This window comes from Schistocerca piceifrons, chromosome 6, assembly GCF_021461385.2.
Source record: "Schistocerca piceifrons isolate TAMUIC-IGC-003096 chromosome 6, iqSchPice1.1, whole genome shotgun sequence".
Lineage (NCBI taxonomy): Eukaryota > Metazoa > Arthropoda > Insecta > Orthoptera > Acrididae > Schistocerca > Schistocerca piceifrons.
Window position 1 is genome coordinate 183,137,170 of NC_060143.1, and position 21,403 is coordinate 183,158,572.

Consider the following 21,403-nt stretch of genomic DNA (forward strand, 5'->3'; position numbering starts at 1 on the left):
TTCTGCCCCGATGCCAGTGATGACCGTGTGTTGGCTAGAACGTGGTCAATTGAGGGACAGCAACCAATCTGTCTTCATGAAGATGATGATGTTTGGTTAATGGGGCGCTCAACTGCCCGGTCATCAACACCTGTACACATTCCCAATCGTAACACTGTCCAGTCCCGCCACTTGCATGAATGATAATTGAGTCATGAGGACAACACAAACACCCAGTCCCTGGGCAGAGAAAATCCCCAACCTGGTCGGGAATCGAACCCGGGTCCCCGTGACCCAGAGATATCTGCCTTAGTGCTAGACCCGCGGTACTTACACCTGGAGATATTTTGTAGGGTGCTATTTCGTGTGGCAGTAGGAGTACTGTGAGGTCCCCCATACACACTGACTGCACGTACGTACGTCAGTCTGGTCATCCGACCTATTATACTGCCATTCAAGAACAGCATGCCAGGGAATCTATTCACCAGGCTAATGCTCCCCCATATACCTCCGTCGTCCCCCAACGTGTTCCACAGCGTGTCGACGTGTGGCCTTGCACTACTTGATGACCAGATTTGTCTCCAAACGAGCACATATTGGACATCGTCAGACGACAATTCCAGAATTCTCCACAGACAGCATTAACAGTCGCTCTATTGGCCGACCAAGTGCAATAGGCATGAATCTTGAACTGACATCCGGCACAACACAATGCATGCACGTTTGCATGCTTACAATCAGCATTTTGGCGGTTACGCGGGTTATTAACGTACCAGTATTTCACATTTTCAGTAGATTATCTCCCGCTTGCATTGACCTATCATCTCGCAGTATAAATCAATTAAACAAACGTATTCTCAAATTTCACTTTCTGATGTTGTGATTCTTTTCTATCGGTGTATTTGTAAGGTAATCGTTTGCGAAGAAAGTTTCTGATCGTTGGGGAGAGGTTTACACCAATTAATCTTATGAGCAACTTATTTCACATACTATCTAGCCTGTTTACTTGAATTTTGTTCAAAAATGGTTCAAATGGCTCTGAGCACTATGGGACTTAACATCTATGGTCATCAGTCCCCTAGAACTTAGAACTACTTAAACCTAACTAACCTAAGGACATCACACAACATCCAGTCATCACGAGGCAAAGAAATTCCCTAACCCCGCCGGGAATCGAACCCGCGAACCCGTGCGTGGGAAGCGAGAACGCTACCGCACGACCACGAGCTGCGGACTCGAATTTTGTGTAATATACGTAAATCAGCGTGGTCAATCACAGTAAAGTACGAAATGAAATGGAGCGCCACGAAACTTGAGTATTCCCCAACGAATTCCGATTGAAATAATTAAGAAGTAATTAAACATTCGGCAGCCTAATTGGACGATATCTGTTCACTAACTAAACGATAATTAGAACGGTACTGATCATGTACCTGATTAACGAAGCGTATGGAAACGAAAGATTCGGGCACTTGTTTTTGAACAACGCAGAGCTGTACAAACTAATAATGGGAACCGTTAGCAATGTCTCCTAACTGTCAATAAAATAAAAAGTTATAATATGTAATACGTAATTAACACTTGTCACTGAAAATGATTTTCTACTGAAACTTTCCTTTATCACGGTATGAACTTCGTAACGTTAGAGGAACATTAACTCACGTGCCCAGAAACTACGGAATTTGTAAGTGGCTCTCATTTACCTTTCCTACGGTGATTAATTACCAGCAGTTTGACGTAAAAATCACAATTAACCTTCAGAACAATTGCAACGACGTGATATGAACCATGTCAACTTAAAATAAAAATATGACGAAAGTGTAAAGTGAAATGTGCAACACTTTTATGTTCTTTCAGTTAAATTTTAATTTTCCAGTACTAATTTAATTGAAGTAATTTAGTTTCTTTACTTCTCATTTTATTGCAAGAATGTACTTTGCCGCTGATTATTATTTTTGAACACAGGATTCGACGTACTGAAACGTTTTTAATAATTAGTCTCAGTTATACTTCCAGCAAGAAAACAAGCTGGCATTATTACTCTTTATTAGTAATATTCTTTTAGCTTTCAGCAACGACGCTTGGATATTCAATAACAGCAAAAGATTTCGACCATTTTTAGGTCACAATGCTATGGGGTAATAAATTGATTGGGGTTCAAAGATTTTGATACACAACACATATTATTGAAAGAAAAGTCCACTCAGAGCAATCGGACACCTTGGATAAAGCCTCACAATATTTCAAATATGAACGAAAGCGAAACGACCCCACACTTCATGGTGAATACTGAGACGTTGTCTTCGGTGTCATCGATAACGTTCTTCTTGCTCCATGTAACAGAGGTACACTTCCAATAGTGCCTCGCAATTCATCACACCTTGACCTCACATTGACGTATCTTTTCAGTGTGCACGCAATCCGCGTGTCCACTCACTGCCGTTCTTCACACAGCAGTAGATAGGACGCGTAGGCCCTCTGACATTACTCGCCTGTGTTCAGAGGTGGTACTAGCATTTTAACTCTAGTCTTAACGAACGGTACGACATTTGCCTGAACTTCCTTATCGACTTTTCCTCGGTACAAAATACATTAATGTCTAAAGGGGAATTCAAAAGTAGACTGGGGCGGCTGTGGAAATTTGAATGGATGAGACAGGCGTGCCACAGTAATCTGTGCAGCAGCATGAACTGCTGTACGAAGATGGCTTAATGGTCTTCAAAGACCTTGGTCAATTGTGTAAGGTAGAGGTGGATTGGAAAACAGTAGTTGAGTTGTAGTGTTAGAGTTTTGTGTTGGAATTGTTGAATTTGGTGGGTGTGGAATTTTGTTGACCAATGACTACTTCTGCCCGACCTACCTTCTAACCTGTCTGTGATGGGCAGTTGCAGAGGCGAGAAGGATTTGATTTCATTTTCAAGACAGTATTCGAGCAGAGATTTGCCATCTCATAATAAACTGAAATACAGAGAACATGGGCAAGGAACCACTGAGGAACTCAGATCACGATATATCCGCAAAGAACTGGAGGAAAGATAACGTGAGAAAGAAAAGAACTATGACAGGAATCGCCGAACCCAAGAGTCCAGTCACACAAGAGACCCACGCTGGACCAGGTCCATGCTGCAAGCCTAGGTGCCGATGATCCATTAGATGAAAATGATTGAGATGATGGTGACAGTGATGATGATACAGTACAGTTGGTGGCCGAGTTACAGCGAATGAAAAAGGAACGTTCTATAGAACAGACAAAAAGGCAATCTGAGAAACGACAAGAAGAAGAGAGGATAAAGAAGGAGAACATTTTGAGTGGAAACCCATCGATGAATTACTCTGTACAGATGCAGAAGGCAGATTTGGAGGTCGAAAGACGTTGGGATGGCGATATTGTATTCAAAGAACTGTGCCCGTTCTGAACCAGAGAAGAAGAAACGTCAACTTATCAATGATTCATTGCGTTCAGAGTTTCATAGAGGAATATGTGAAGTGGTTGTTTCTCTCTTTGCATCTGAATGTGGGATTACAGAAGTTCAGTTCTGGTTTCAGCACAGTTGTGAAAGACAAATTTGAGAGTACCTCTTGAATCAATGTGTAAAGGTGTTGTTGCAGCGGGACAATGAGTGATTAACTTGAGAAGACTTGCAAATCCATTAATGTTCAATTATAGTCTCAGTTTGTAAAAGTAAATGGGACTCACATGAGAGCTACTACTTTGTTATAAATAAATTAGAAAGTTATATAAAGTAATAAATGAAATGAGCTTAAATAGAGCCATTGTTGTGTAATACATGAAATCATATAGTGTTTTGCTGTTTGATAATTCTTTACTACTTTGTGATGCCAAATATTGCAATCAGCAATTATTTCTAAGTGGACAAACGGTGTAATTATTTCCGCGACTTTCGTTTGTTATACAAGTGTCCAGTAAATTATTTCTGATACGTTTAGGCCACTATCACGTCTTTTTATGTCACAGCCATAGTTAATAAGGACAGAAATAACAAAAAGTAACTGCACATATTTTTAATGTGTCATAATATGTTCACATGATTGTCTGAAATGTATTATGAATGACTATATCTGTGGCAAGCATTGACTAAAAAAAAGGTGGCTAACATACGTGGTTAGTAAATGGAAAATCCGGGTTCGATTCCCGGCCTTAGCACTAATTTTCACTCGCCGCTTCTGTCTACATGCATAAAATCATATCTGTGAGAGACCAGTAAAGTCTCTGATGTTGGGTCGTTTCATAATTTACATGTTGTTGTTGTGGTCTTCTGTCCTGAGACTGGTTTGATGCAGCTCTCCATGCTACTCTATCCTGTGCAACCTTTTTCATCTCCCAGTACCTACTGCAACCTACATCCTTCTGAATCTGCTTAGTGTATTCATCTCTTGGTCTCCCTCTACGATTTTTACCCTCCACGCTGCCCTCCAATACTAAATTGGTGATCCCTTGATGCCTCAGAACATGTCCTACCAACCGATCCCTTCTTCTGGTCAAGTTGTGCCACAAACTTCTCTTCTCCCCAATCCTATTCAGTACTTCCTCATTAGTTATGTGATCTACCCATCTAATGTTCAGCATTCTTCTGTAGCACTACATTTCGAAAGCTTCTATTCTCTTCTTGTCCAAACTATTTATCGTCCATGTGTCGCTTCCATACATGGCTACACTCCATACGAGTGCTTTCAGAAATGACTTCCTGACACTTAAATCAATACTGGATGTTAACAAATTTCTCTTCTTCAGAAACGCTTTCCTTGCCATTGCCAGCCTACATTTTATATCCTCTCTACTTCGACCATCATCAGTTATTTTGCTTCCTAAATAGCAAAACTCCTTTACTACTTTAAGTGCCTCATTTCCTAATCTAATTCCCTCAACATCACCCGACTTAATTCGACTACATTCCATAATCCTTGTTTTGCTTTTGTTGATGTTCATCTTATATCCTCCTTTCAAGACACTGTCCATTCCATTCAACTGCTCTTCCAAGTCCTTTGCTGTCTCTGACAGAATTACAGTGTCATCGGCGAACCTCAAAGTTTTTATTTCTTCTCCATGAATTTTAATACCTACCCCGATTTTTTCTTTTGTTTCCTTTACTGCTTCCTCAAAATACAGATTGAACAACATCGGGGAGAGGCTACAACCCTGTCTTACTCCCTTCCCAACCACTGCTTCCTTTTCATGTCCCTCGACCCTTATAACTGCCATCTGGTTTCTGTACAAATTGTAAATAGCTTTTCGCTCCCTTTATTTTACCCCTGCCACCTTCAGAATTTGAAAGAGAGTATTCCAGTCAACATTTTCAAAAGCTTTCTCTAAGTCTACAAATGCTAGAAACGTAGGTTTGCCTTTCCTTATTCTTTCTTCTAAGATAAGTCGTAAGGTCAGTATTGCCTCACGTGTTCCAGTGTTTCTACGGAATCCAAACTGATCCTCCCCGAGGTTGGCTTCTACTAGTTTTTCCATTCGTCTGTAAAGAATTCGAGTTAGTATTTTGCAGCTGTGACTTATTAAGCTGATAGTTCGGTAATTTTCACATCTGTCAACACCTGCTTTCTTTGGGATTGGAATTATTATATTCTTCTTGAAGTCTGAGGGTATTTCGCCTGTTTCATACATCTTGCTCACCAGATGGTAGAGTTTTGTCAGGACTGGCTCTCCCACGGCCTTCAGTAGTTCCAATGGAATATTGTCTACTCCAGGGGCCTTGTTTCGACTTAGGTCTTTCAGTGCTCTGTCAAACTCTTCACGCAGTATCGTATCTCCCATTTCATCTTCATCTACATCCTCTTCCATTTCCATAATATTGTCCTCAAGTACATCGCCCTCGTATAGACCCTCTATATACTCCTTCCACCTTTCTGCTTTCCCTTCATTGCTTAGAACTGGGTTTCCATCTGAGCTCTTGATATTCATACAAGTCGTTCTCTTATCTCCAAAGGTCTCTTTAATTTTCCTGTAGGCGGTATCTATCTTACCCCTAGTGAGATAGGCCTCTATATCCTTACATTTGTCCTCTAGCCATCCCTGCTTAGCCATTTTGCACTTCCTGTCGATCTCATTTTTGAGACATTTGTATTCCTTTTTGCCTGTTTCACTTACTGCATTTTTATATTTTCTCCTTTCATCAATTAAATTCAATATTTCTTCTGTTACCCAAGGATTTCTACTAGCCCTCGTCTTTTTACCTACTTGATCCCCTGCTGCCTTCACTACTTCATCCCTCAAAGCTACCCATTCTTCTTCTACTGTATTTATTTCCCCCATTCCTGTCAATTGCTCCCTTATGTTCTCCCTGAATCTCTGTACAAACTCTGGTTCTTTTAGTTTATCCAGCTCCCATCTCCTTAAATTACAAGCTTTTTGCAGTTTCTTCAGTTTTAATCTACAGCTCATAACCAATAGATTGTGGTCAGAGTCCACATCTGCCCCTGGAAATGTCTTACAATTTAAAACCTGGTTTCTAAATCTCTGTCTTACCATTATATAATGTATCTGATACCTTTTAGTATCTCCAGGGTTCTTCCATGTATACAACCTTCTTTCATGATTCTTAAACCAAGTGTTAGTTATGATTATGTTGTGCTCTGTGCAAAATTCTACCAGGCGGCTTCCTCTTTCATTTCTGTCCCCCAATCCATATTCACCTACTATGTTTGCTTCTCTCCCTTTTCCTAATTTATATAGTTTTCACATTATTCGCATTGAATACAGAAATACATTCCATTTTCAGTTTACACCTTTTACACCAACATCTACGTGATTGCTCTGCTATTCACAATAAAATGACTGGCAGAGGGTTCAATTAACTACCTTCACCGGCGGTTCTAGGCGCTACAGTCTGGAACCGCGCGACCTCTACGGTTGCAAGTTCGAATCCCGCCTCGGGCATGGGTGTGTATGATGTCCTTAGGTTAGCTAGGTTTAAGTAGTTCTAAGTTCTAGGGGACTGATGACCTCAGAAGTTAAGTCCCATAGTGCTCAGAGCCATTTGAACTACCTTCAAGCTGTCTCTCTACCGTTCCACTCCCGAACGGCGCGCCGGAAAAACGAGCTCTTAAATTTTTCTGTGCGAACCCTGATTTCTCTTATTTTATAGTGATGATCATTTTTTCCTATGTAGGTGGGTGAAAACAGAATGTTTTCGCAATCGGAGAAGAAAACTGGTGATTGAAATCTCATGAGAAGATTCCGTCGCAACGAAAAATGCCTTTTTTTTTTTTAGTGATTGTCACTCCAATTCACGTATAATTTCTGTGTCACTGTCTCCCTTATTTCCCGATAATACAAATTGAGCTGCCCTTCTTTGAACTTTTTCGATGTCATCTATCAGTCCCACCCGATACAGACCCCACACCGCACAGCAGTACTCGCTAATAGGGCGGACAAGGACCTTCTAAGTGTTCTGACAATGAATTTCAGTCTTCGGTTTGCAAGAAGCACAACATTAATTATGTGATCGTTCCAGTTTAGGTTATTTCTAATTGTAATCCCTGACTATTTAGCCTTAAAATTTGTGTGACTTTTAGCATAATCGAAATTTAGCGGGTGTCTTTTAGTACTCGTATGAATAACTTCACACTTTTCTTTATTCATTGTCAATTGAGACTTTTAGCATCATAGAGATAACGTATCTAAATCATTTTGCAGTTAAAAAAAATGGCTCTGAGCACTATGCGACTTAACTTCTGAGGCCATCAGTCGCCTATAACTTAGAACTAACTAAACCTAACTAACCTAAGGACATCACACACATCCATATTCGAGGCAGGATTCGAGCCTGCGACCGTAGCGGTCGCTCGGCTCCAACTGTAGCGCCTAGAACCGCACCGCCACTCTGGCCGGCATTTTTTTGCACTTCGTTTTGATCATCTGATGACTTTGCAAGACGGTAAATGACAGACTCTTCTGCAAACATTCTTAGAGGGCTACTCAGATTCACTTCTTTGTCGTTAATATAGATCAGGAACAACAGAGGGCCTGTAACACTTTCTTGGGGAACGCCGGATATTATTTCCGGTTCACTCGATGACTTTCCGTCTATTGCAACGAATTGCGACCTTCCTGACAGGAAATCACGAATCCCGTCCCACAACTGAGGCGATATTCCATAGGCACGCAGTTTGGTCAGAAGACGCTTGTGAGGAACGGTGTCAAAAGCCTTCTGGAAATCTAAAAATATGGAATCAATTTGACATCCCCTGTCGATAACACTTATTACTCCATGAGTATAGAGAGCTAGTTGTGTTTCACAAGAATGTGTCAATCAATCGTTTTCTTCGAGGTAATTCATAATGTTCGAACACGGTATATGTTCCAAAACCCTACTGCAAATCGAACGTTAGTGATACTGGCCTGTAATTCAGCGGATTACTTCTATTTCCTTTTCTGGGAATTTGGGTGACTTGAGCGATTTTCCAATCCTTGGCTGCTGATCTTTCTGTGAGTGGCGGTTGCATATAATTGCTAAAGATGGAGCTACTGTATCAGCATACTCTAAAGAGAATCTGACTGGTATACAACAGTACCAGAGGACTGGCCTTTATTGATTTAAGCTGCTTTGCTACACCGAGGAGATCTACTTGTATGTTTCTCATCTTGTCAGTCGTTTTTGATTGGAATTTAGTAATATTTACTTCGTCTTCTTTGGTGAAGGAGTTTCGCAAAAAATGACGTTTTACAGGATAAAATAAGCACATAATACACTGAGGTGACAGAAGTCAGAGAACCGCGAACTGCTTATATACAAATGGCGATAGTACCGCGTACACAAGGTATAAAAGGACAATGCATTGGTAGAACTGTTATTTGAACTCTGGTGAGTAACGTGAAAAGTTTCCGCACGTGATTGTGGCCGCACGGTGGAAATTAACAGACTTCGAATGTGGAATGGTAATTGCGTTAGACGCAACAGACACTCTGATTCGGAAACTGCGAGGCAATTCATTATTGCGAGTCCTACAGTGTAAGAACCGTTCGTTTTTTTTCTTTTATTTTTTAAAATTTACTTACGAAAAAAATCTACCAATCCAGTACCACGCCCCATTCCTTCCTTATCTTTCGGTGCTTTAAAATCATGTGGCTTGAATTCGTGCCTGATCGATCGCGACGCGCGTACCGGAGACCAAATGTCCAAAAAAGAAAATTAGCCTATGAACAAGTTCAACTTTCGAGGGCTTTACTGAGAGGCCGGTATCTCTGAGACTACTCAAAATCTGTGCCGAATGATCCAAATGCACTTCAAAACAATGACTATATATCATGAAGTCATCAAGATAATTGTATACACAACTGAAAATATTCAAATGTGTGTTCAATCTCTTTGGGACTTAACTGCTAAGGTCATCAGTCCCTAAGCTTACACACTACTTAACCTAAATTATCCTAAGGACAAACACACACACCCATGCCCGAGGGAGGACTCGAACCTCAGCGAGGATCAGCCGCACAGCCCAGGACTGCAGTGCTATAGACCGCTCGGCTAATCCCGCGCGGCATACACAACCGAACTTAAAATCATCCAGCACAGAATCAAGCTGGCTTGACAGGACAGCCGCCCAGGTAGCAAGACCGGAGATACGATTCAACTCTAATACATTACAGTCAGTACAGAAGGCCGTGGCACACTTCGATTCCTCGGTTAACGATGTCTGGTAATACACCTGGTTAAATCAATGATGCTGAAAATATTTGGGCCAGCAAACCAGAAAATAATGTTACCCAAATCAGGTATAGGCACCGATTCCACTACAACCTTTTGGTTAAGGAACCTGTAATCTACCGCCGCTCCGTACTCCGCCGCACCAGCCTTAGGCACCAAGAAACTGGGAGAGGCATACGATGAGACTAACGGTGTAAAAACGTAATCTCGCGACAGCTGAACGACAATACGGTGTTGTTCTTTCATCGTCGGTGGTGATAACCTGTAAGGAGTGTACCTCAGAGGAATTGAATCAATCAATCGAATGTAATATTAAATACGGTTAGCCAATCATAACCACCAGCCAGTACCTCAGGCAATTGCTGCCACACCTGAAGCACCCATTGCCTCTGGGAAGAATTTAGATGGTTTCAGTCCCCACTTTCCTCTTTCTCAACAACCGAATAAGTTACAACTCGAACAATTCAATTACAAAAGGGAATTGTAACGCCATATCCAAACTGTAAATAATACTTTCTTACTACATAATTAATAATGCACAGGGTAGCATTCAAAAAATCCCATCCTACAATTATAGAGGCAGTAAGGCCCGTAACCACCAACAAATTTAATGGCCATGAAAATTCTCCACCTTACAGACTGATGTGACACCGACGAAGAACTGACAAGGAACTGTCATTAGCGGCGACACATTTACGACTGACATGAGCAATCGGGCAAAACCCTACCACACTACGACAGCGATGGTAGTGTTGACTATCCATTAAAGACATGGAATCTAGTAAGGCCCAACCCGGTTCAGAGTGGCACTTACACAAATAAAAGTTACGGGGTGTGTTTGAATGACTAATGTATTACAAAAGCTATGTGGCGACGCACACTTACGTTTTCTACGTCCCTCCGTCCCCTGGCGTCATTGTTCTTCCCGTACCTGTCTACAATCATTGACAAGATGTCCGGTTTGGTGACAGTGAAAACATGTCCTCTCGCGTTGATCCTTCAGAACATCCTGACGGACTGTTGGAATTTTATTAGCTGTTCAGAACATTCTTATGCCTACTATCCGGTAATCTACCATTCTATATTGTCGAAATTTTAAGACGTAAGATAGAGAAACAATAAGATTTTTCAAACACCAGAGCACTGTGATGGAAATGGAAATGCCGAGTGGCTAGGGTCTCCCGTCGGATAGACCGTTTCCTTGGAGCAAGTCTTTCGAGTTGACGCTACTTTGGCGACTTGCATGTCGATGGGGATGAAATGATGATGATAAGGAGAACACGATACCAGTCCCTGAGCGAAGAAAATCTCCGACCAAGCTGGGATTCGAACCCGACCGTTAGGTATGACATTCCGTCGCCCTGACCACTCAGCTACCAGGGGCGGACAGCACTGTGAACTTGAGGTTTTATTCCGTCTAAAATCTGATGGACAACATTTCCATCGGGTAAATATAAATCTAAGGCCTTACAATAGGCTTATCCTCCATCTGCACGGTCAATCGCAAAAAGTTGATTATGACATCATTGCTATCGAGTGACAATGACTCATGCTCAATTAAAATCGGTAACAAAAGGTTTGGCAATTTATTAAAACTTTGCCAAAAGTCTACCTTCATTAAGCCTTTGATCATTCTGTAAACATTCGGAACTGCCGTCACCCTGCCAACTTAAAATCCCAGACGTTCTAGAAAGGTGCAGAAATCTGCATGAATATGTGGAACTTGTGAACGAACGGCTTCCTTTTTAAGTACTAGTAACAGATCTGTAATTCTATCAAACAAGTCTTGGCAATAGGCTTGAGCGCGAAACCGTTGACGGCTGTAACCGTGGATCTAACAGGCCTCTCAAGCTCTGTGCTAGTTCAGTAACATTTTCTTCAATTGGAACTCCGCGAAATTTTAATTCATAGGCTAGACGGGCCTTCTTCCAACAGGCAATTCTCATGTCAAGTCTGGTTGCAGCATCAGTATGCGTTATAAATAATTGCCGTGCGGGATTAGCCGAGCGGTCTATAGCACTGCAGTCATGGACTGTGCGGCTGGTCCCGGAGGAGGTTCGAGTCCTCCCTCGGGCATGGGTGTGTGTGCTTGTCCTTAGGATGATTTAGGTTAAGTAGCGTGTAAGCTTAGGGACTGATGACCTTGGCAGTTAAGTTCCATAAGATTTCACACACACACACACACACTAAATAATTTCTTCACTCAGTATGCAGCTTAGCATTAAGTTTTCTTATGGCCTCCCCGCCCCCCTCACTCTTCCCCCCTCCCGCCCCCACCCCCACTCTAAATCGTTTTAGGATTTAACTCTGCTATCAGTGAACAGTCTGATCTACTAGCACAAACATAAGAACTTAAACCCTTATTAGTAAATGTCAGGTAGCAAGTATATATACACCACAAGCAAACATTTAAAAGAAGAGGGAAATAATACGAGGAGAGTAGGAAGGAAAACTTACGTTCAAGTTTAGAAGCTAGCTGAGGTCGTATTTTTATAACAATTAAAGATTTACACAAAATCAAAATATTGCACAATTCAAATCAGAAGTCACATTAATCACTTACGGGTACCATAAGCCCCGTAAACATAATGTCGACAGCGGGCTCCTCTCGGGCAGGTAACTTTGGAACAGCGTTGAAACTGCCATTTGTCTACAGCAGAATCAACATACCATTTACACTCTTGCATATACAATTTTTTAGAGAAGATCAGTTACTTAAATTAACGATCTTTACGGCTTCTGTGTTATTTTAACGAAAGACAAAAAAGTGATAATGGGGGACGGGGGGTGGAAACTATCTTGTCAAGTGTTTCTTAAAATAATGACAGTACTTAACTAAAATAAAGAGCAAAAATGACAACTGCGCTATTAAGGGTGAACACACAGTAAAACGTAGCTGGAAACCTTAATTACTGCATAACACATTTGAGTTTTGTACCAGAACATTACAGTGCTTTTGGTTTAAGGCAGTTTACAAGAACAAATACAACGGATCCTTAAAAAATGCAATCAAATTACAAAAGTCAGCTCTCGCTGTTTAACCAACCGGTGCTATAGACGCCACTGAAAATTACTAGTGGAAATGAGGCATTACCGACTGCTTTCCTTGAGGTAACAAGAACGCATGTTCGCCAGATAATCCAGTTATGTGAGAACTTCTTGATTTTGGTTCTCACACAGCTTTCCATTCAACGCGAAGCTAGGTGGAAATTTCAAACACAGGCTCAGCATCTCCTTTCGTGCCTCGGCAGTCTTGTGGGTCCGACATCATTAACAACGTTTTGCCAAGCCGAACCCACCCGACTGGAATCTAATGTTTACTTCAACGCCCTACCAAAACTCAGATGTACACTTCGAGCTAAGGCTATACTGAAAAGAGCAGACTGCAAGAAGTCCATATGATTTCACTGGATTGCTCTTATATCGTGGGCTGCATTGGGAGCTCTTCATACAAAGTGAGCTGACAGCCAGACACCGACTGCCGAAGCAATTCCCGCGACCTCACACATGCGCGCCGGAAGCCAATTGCCACTAGGGAGCCTCTTTTACCGCTCTTGAAGGCTTCACGCAGCCCCTACCGCCACTTTGCGAAGAGACATAACACGCACGGCAGTGGCAGCCTATGTGAAACAGACAGATTCTATTAATGAGAAATTAACCGAGAATAGCACCATAGTGGTAAAAGCGGGTAAAAGTAATGCTGCCAGCGTGATTAGTGAAGCCGATTTTTTTACTAAGACTCAGCAATTCTTTGCAGTAAACAATATTATGCAAGTATCAATGAATTCCGTTAATCAATTTAATACCGAGATTAGGAAAAAAATTGATAAATCGAACTTTCTCCTCTACAGTAAAACGAAATATGGTCTAAAAATGGTGGCATTCGAATTACCAAAATTAAGATCGCAAATTAAGACACATAAAAGTGATAAATGTGTGAGACCGATAGTTGACAGGAAGCACGCCCAAAACGTTAAATTAAACAAATTTCTTAACAAAAAACTTAAAGAACTACATGTCATAAACAGTTTTCAATATAAAGAATAGCATCGAACTAACTGAACTATTAAAAAATGTTAGTATATCGGACAAATCGATGTTGGTATCTTTTGACATAAAAAACCTTTATACTAATATTCCTATTAAGGAATGAGCTGATATTACTAAAAATAATGTCTTACAATATCAGAAAGTAAGTCAAGCAGAAATAATAGAATTCATTGACCTCTTGGAAACGTCTCTCTCGCTTAACTACTTCCAGTTCATTAATAAAATATATTGTCAGCGTGATGGGCTTGCGATGGGCAATTGCCTTGCTGGTACAATGGCACATACTTTTATTAACCACCTTGAGAATAAGTTTTTCAGTAATAATGCAAATTCGAAAGAGAAAACTGTAAACTACAAGAGATATGTTGACGATGTCATTGTCCTGATCCGAGGCCACCGCAATGACGTTAACATATACCTTGCAGCCCTTAATGCGATGCATAACCAGATTATTCTTGCTCTTGAACCTGAGAGCTATTTCAGCATAAATTATTTAGATTTGACGATTACGAAAGTTAACGGCCACCATAAGTTCAGCATTTTTAGGAAACAATCCTCTTTAGATCTTATTAGTAACGCCCAATCATGTCACCCTTCCAAATATAAAAATGCCTACTACTATTCGATGATTCATAGACTTGTAAAACTCCCCCTGGAGCAAGACAGTATAACGCAAGAAATAGCAACACTGAAATATATAGCACATAATAATGGAAGTGATCCATCTACAGTCGACGTTATTTATAAGAATGTAAAAAGAAATGAAAATAAGAACAAGTTATCTAGTAAGACCAATCCGAAAAGATACGTCCCTATGACCTATAATGGTCCTATATCAGATAGAGGTGAACGACAGTTCCATAAGCCGAACGTGGTGTTCGCGTTCAATACAAAAAGTAACCTACGGTCGAAACTTAGACGTACTGTAGAAAGCCTAGCAGACAAGTAGAAAAGCGCAGGGGTTTATAAACTACGATGCGGTATGTGAAGGATTCGATGTCGGGCAGACAGGAAGGTCGCTTTTTACACGTTTTCGAGAACACACAAATGCACATAACAAGACTGCATTTGGAGACCATATGCGGGTGTGTAAGCATAAAGTGTTAGATATACGCTGAGACATGGAGATTTTGCATAGGGCCCCCAAAGGGAAAAAGCTTGACATTCTAGAAAACATTCAAATTTATAGAAACAAGAAAAGATAGCCTAACTTATTGCTTAATGATCAACTCGAATCTGCAGACCATAATTTCTTTAGTATTTTTGACGAGGTCCTATAGAGTCCTTTGAAGCAACAGTGAACCATGGGAATGCAGTCAACTCTTCTTTGAATGTGGGGAGAATGTCCTATTGGAGGGCGATAGGCATGACCGCCCCCCCCCCCCCCCCCCCCCCCCATCACCGCAGTTTTACGTTTTCTTGGGTTTGGTCCGGTGATCTCCGCCAACACCACAGAACAGGGTCTTTTACGACTACATAAGTCGACATAAGGTGCTTTTACGACTACGTAAGTACATAGTCGACATAAGGTGGCATAACTTTGTGATACTCGTTTTGTTAGACGACTGTGGTTCATTTACATGAGGCTGCCACATAGTTGTGCTTCTTATATTAAGTGGTTCTATTAAGACTAAAACCCATAGGCTCATATGCAATGTGTTTTTTGTCAGTAAGTTTTTTAATATAAGACCAAACGGATATGCATTTGTGTAACCCTGCAGTGTTCTTAAAATTATATATGACTTTTGATAGGTTTTATATATGGCCAGACAGATGTGTACTTGTGTAACTCCGGAGGATTTGTATTCCTTTGCGGTATGTTTTATATGTAACTAGGCAGATGTGCATTTGATATGGCCGAAAAATCTGCGCTCATACGCAAGGTGTGTTTTATTGGTATATTTATATATGATCAGATGGCTATGCACTGTGTAACCCTGTAATGTTCTTAAAATTTGTGTATACTCTCGGTAGATTTTATATATCACGAGACTGACGTGCTATTTATAACCCTGCAGATCCCATAAAATATCTATGTCCGATCGTATCTTATTACGTAAAGGACTAGACAGATGTACATTTTTGTAACTTCCCAGTTGTCACAAAATTTTCATTTGCTTTTCGATATGTCTTATATGTGACCAGGCAGATGTGCAATAGTGTAGGTCTGCAGCTCTCATAAGTTTTGTATATGTTTATGTGATACAGTGATCTCTAGAATTATGTACAAGCCCTAATGACGTAGTGTAACCACACACGCAGAGCCCGCTATGACGCGAGCTGTGACATTCATTGGCGCCTCTTCTGCTAGCGGCTGTATTGTAAGAACAGAGGCGGAGTTGCTGTAGTACATAGCTTGCGCTTTTATGTGATGGAGACACTTAACATTTATAATGTCATCTCTCTTGGACGCCTGTGGGCTACTTACGACAATTTTGTAAGGCCTGAGTGTTTTAGGCAACTATTAATATCACCATTGTTTCCCTTGATGTTGTAACCTGTATGTGTCCTAGGGTATGTAACTGAATTTATATGTATACATGTTATATAAGTGGAATCCAAGCCCACTTTTATAGTGTTTTCTGTCTTCCCTAGATCCGATGATGGCGGCTTTCGTTTCACCGAAACCGGTAATCATGGTATAAAAAGAATTCCTGCGATCTTGGCTACCAGTTTATTGTTTTACAGACATAGACTGTCTCATATGGAAAAATGGTTTGGTGATAAAGTTCTCATGTTGCGTCATCGGTGCCCCGCTTACGACGAATCGGGCTACTCCTACGTACACGTTGGACATCGTTCAGGACGCGTTGGCAGCACCTCTTCCGGACGCAGAAGACAAGCAGTTCACAGCGCTACCACCTCGAGCACAGGCCAGAATAAATGGAAGAAGAGGTTCGACCGCATCGACAGGCTGCAGAATGTCACCGCGAGAGTGGAAGATGAAGCAGACGCCTGCTCCAGGCGCTGACTGTTTCGTCAACCGCGATTACCTGCACACAGAATGCAGTTATTCACGTCGCTGCTAGCTTACTTATCTAGTGCCTTAGGCGCTCTTTACGACACACCTGAAGCATTATAGTGCCCTCCTAGCGCGCCCAAGATGGATCCTCCTATCCCACCGATTGTACTGCAATTCAAGGAATCTTTCAGTCAACGCCAAGAACTTCGCAGAAGCTTTACGACGGCCGTTTTCAATGTGAAGGTGGTCAGCAGGGAGCTCACGCTTTAATCAGCCGATGACTGTCGCCGAGTCGTGCAGGCGGCGTCTCAGAAACAGATCCATTTCTGTCCGCACGCTTCCAATCCCGACCGCATCCAGAAGAGTGTCCTGCGTGACCTACCGTTCATCACCGAGCCAGAACACATCGAAGAACAGCTCGTAGTTCTAGAGTTCCACACGCACAGGATCGTGAAGATAAAGAAGCCCCGATCACGTGAATATCTGCCGCTTTTTCTAATCATTGCTACTGACAGTGTGCAGATGAGAAAGCTGCACCAGTTCCCGTGCTTGCTGAAGTTACCATGTGGACAGAAAATATACTTGCCAAGCGAGGACCAACCCAATACTTCCTCTCTCACTGCATCAGGCATGTTACTCTGCAAGGCACAATATCGGAAAAATGTCTGGAGTGGCCTGGAAATCGCAATGCACGGGACTGCTTTCTTACGAAGAAAGAGAAACCAGCAAGCATCGTCTGTGGCAGCTGCCATGTTGCAAGCTACCGCGGCTGCGAGGTCTGGAAATATGACATTGCCATTCTAATTGGCCAGCTGCCCCACAACTCACAGACAAATCGAACAAGTCACCCCCGGCAGCACGTTCATGTAAGGTGTTATGATGCTCGCCCTGTCTGAAGCAATTACTCCCTCTGCATCAGCAATGCCTTCTTCGGTGTCTACTGCCGCTGTTCCAGTAGAGCAGAGGGAACGTGAAGGTTTATCATGCTCCATCTCTGATGTTCATCCTCCATCATCGGTCCCTTCAACTCAACATATAGTTGGTAGACTCAGGACTGCAGAGAAAGGGGCCAGAGCACCAGTTGGAGGTCTACTGTCCAGAGCTCTCTCATTGAGATGGCCTCTGTGCCTGGTACCATCGCTGGAGTTGCACCAACTACCTCCCAGCCTAACTCAATGTCCTCACCGTGCGGCTCTCTGCACTTGTGACCAGCACCAATTGCAGAAAATCATCGCTGCACTGAAGAATGTCGCGTCAGCAATCACCAGTCATTAACCCTGACTGACAGCGCTAAAGAATTGATAGTCAGCACACAGGACGCAAATGGCGTCCGCAAGCAAGCTGGTTGAGCCGTGGGAGGGGAACAAGAGGGAAACAAATGGTAGCACCAAAATTTTTCTTTTAACAGGGTGGCTTTATTGGAGTGAACAGTTACATTAATTCTCAATCTTTCAAAATCAGCTACAGTTCTTTAAGGCAAGCAGCTGCGATTAATCAAAACAACAAACACTTTTGATTCAGTAGCAAAGGGCAAGCTGGGAGGACAACGAAATTTAAATAACAACTCTCCACAAATATGGCTTCACAGGTAAGATTAAATTCATGATTGATAATTTTTTTTTTTTAAAAAACTTTCGCAAATATCCCTTAATGCCTTTAGTAAAACAATAAGTGATAGGCCTAACGAGAAAGTGCAATCCACCCCAACATTACCATAGATCACAGACACAAGTTGCACAGTTTAAACCCAAAATATAAAAGATAAATCATTACACTAAAATGCTGCGTCAGTTATCAACATAAAAATTCACAAGGAGCCCAAGGCTAGATTTTAAAATTTATGACATCGCAGCAGTAGGCAAGATAAATTTAGCTCAGTTAAGAAAATACAATTACACCAAAACTCAAATACGAGTTAAAATTTAACACACACGGCGACAACCGCCAGATTAGAATGGCTCAAAACATTATTCAGTCTCATAGGTGCGCAGATGTCATTACCAAGGGGAGTGTGCGAATCAACTTGAAGCAACTATAACATGGCATACACCAAATTACAGATTCGGCAGTCTATGCAGAGGAGTCGGCAAGAAACGGTAAACAAGTCAGGGAACGATCACCGTCGCCCACATACACACTCGGGCACGGGCACAGAGGAGCCAACCTTAAGCCAGGGAGATAGGACAGGCAGGGCAAGGGAAAAAAAAAGGCAATTCGTCACGGGACCCACCGAACCACTGAACGGGAACTACCAAAATTCACTCACCTTAAACTTTACGTACGACGACCGGGAGAGGAAACGGGAAATCGTACGGACACAGGCCAGCAAACACCCCAGACAAGCACACAGAATCCCATAAATTCCAAAACATAATTTAATCAATTATCCCCCAATACCCCGGAACTTGGCACAAGCGAAATTACAGGCCACAGGATCCAAAGGCACTCGGCAGAACAGTAAGGAAGGGAAAGGTTAAACGAAGCTCTGCAACGGCACAATAGAACGCCAAGAAAAACACACTAAGTAAGATACGTCACCCCACAGAATGCCGAGAAACACGAACAGTAGGGTTTGCCCACGTTTCCGACACAGTCATAACAACGAAGATAATCTTCTTAACCATAGCAGGCTGAAACACACAAACAGCACCAAATTTCCGAGGACGGAAAAGTACTCCCCTGTAAACTACATCTGGGAGCAGCACAGCCACAAGCTCCTGCCAAGGCGCGGTCCAGGGAAATCGCCGCGAGAAAGATGATCCAGCACGAGTATCGTCACCCAGACCTCAGCAAGGAGCAGTCAGACACGGCAGGAAAGCTAGTATTCAGGCGACGACTTCAACCCGAGGAGCAGCAAGTAACACCAGCCCCGGCCAGCGACAGCCCGGAGGGACCCACCGTCCGACGCAAAAGGCAATGCTCGCGCCCAAGCTTCACTGCCAGCGCACACGCCACCGGGCAGAGATGGCGCCATCCACCGCCAGGAGACGCCCCGCACCGGAGAAAGAAACACCACTCGGAGATCCAACGATCGAGAATCGATCGAGAATACCGCCGCCACGGCACACTGGTGAACTATGCCAGTTCCTCCGTGATGAAGCTGTCAACATCTGCTTGATAAACAAAACCCACCTGCAACCACGTTCCGACATCAAAGCGCCAAAGTTCCCCAGTTTCCACATGGATAGTCTGACGTCAGGTAGTGGTGCTCCTGCTAATGTCCATAGCAGCATTAGCCACTACAAAGTACAACTATCACAGTTGGCCACAAGTATCGTCATATACATTGACGGGCCCCAGCACATTCACTGCAGCCTACAAGAATCCGTGTCACCCTCCAGATTCTGGCTGACTTTGACCCCTGCCCACTCTCGGTGGAAAAAATCTTCACTGCCGGTGACTTCAAAACAAGTAGCCTGGCGCTGCTAACAGCCGGCGCTCCACGCCAGGCGCAGAACGTTATCAAGCCATCATGGTGTGTGCTTACGAGCGACCATCTTCCCCACTGCCTGGAAAACCAGTCATCATCGTCATCTCAGTCCGGCAACAGATCACCACTTCCAAGCGGAATACTCTTCCCTCTGACCAAGTTCCTGTTTTCGTGACATCTATATGGATCCACTGCTGTCGCACAACGCCGACTTCCGTTCTCGGGAACCACTGCGACCTCTTTCGAGAGCCATGACATGCAGACTTGCCGCTCCTCCACCTCCAGAGGAAACGGGCATCAACAAAGTCCTTTTATACTTCACCGATGCCCCGTTCATACCAGTGTGAAAAGCTGCGCATCCTTCACCACATGTAATTCGTGATAATTCACTCTCGCTGTCGCTGGATATCTTGCTGAAAATCACTGAGAAGAGCCTGGTGTACCGAAAAGGCCAGCAAACGTATCTTCCTGCCGTCAATAGACTTCCGAATCGTCTCTGGTGGGACATCAAGACGACTACTGCGACAGAGCGAAATCGGGAGTCGGGTAACGAGGTCTCCACTCTCCACGTCGACGGTGGTTCAGCCTGGCGGACGATCTAATACTTCCTCCACCACAGGCAGCGCGACCTTGCGTTTTGCAAGTCTAATGCAATCGCTGACACCCACGGTGATACTTTTAAAGCAAATTCTACGCCGATAGAAGATGCAGTAGAAGTTGCCCCCGATGCACTGGTCGCAGATAGACTTCCAGGCTACTTTGAGAGGGAGGATGAAGATGACTCCATGACTCCTGATGCGTTATGCTCCCCAAGAGACGAAAGCAATTAAGTCAAATAAGCCAGAAACGTGGTATATACGAAAGTCTCGGGGTTTGTCTTTCTATATTATTTCCATTTAAGTGTACTCGGATAACTTGTTAACAATTAACAATCGTTTGAAAGGTAAAAAGCGCAGTTACTTCTTAAGAACTACGCTGCAAAATACAACAAAGTGGTCCTCAACTGCCTAGTCAGTAAGAGATTCAGTACGATCACGTAAATATCCTTCTTTAACAGTTTTCTCTGCTCTTACTTTCGCTGACACCAGTACGTCTAGTCTTATGGTGTTGCCTAGCCGGTAATACTGCTGTCCTTCCCTTACTGTAGTCTCTACCGGTGCTCGAAACTGCTACCTAGGCGACATCTGTCCCGACTGACAAGTGTCGTTTCATCTGGGCTCTGCATACCCGTGAACTGCTTTCTAACTCATCCTCCTCTCCATTGAAAATGTCAGCTCCTCGAAGCGTTAGTTACGTGGAAAAGTTTCC

At 42.8% G+C, this 21,403-nt stretch overlaps 1 pseudogene; it reads left to right on the plus strand.

Annotated features, from left to right (window-relative positions):
• The first annotated feature begins 2,816 nt into the window (after positions 1-2,816).
• LOC124803219 lies at positions 2,817-3,549 on the plus strand (annotated as a pseudogene).
• The last annotated feature ends 17,854 nt before the right edge of the window (positions 3,550-21,403 follow it).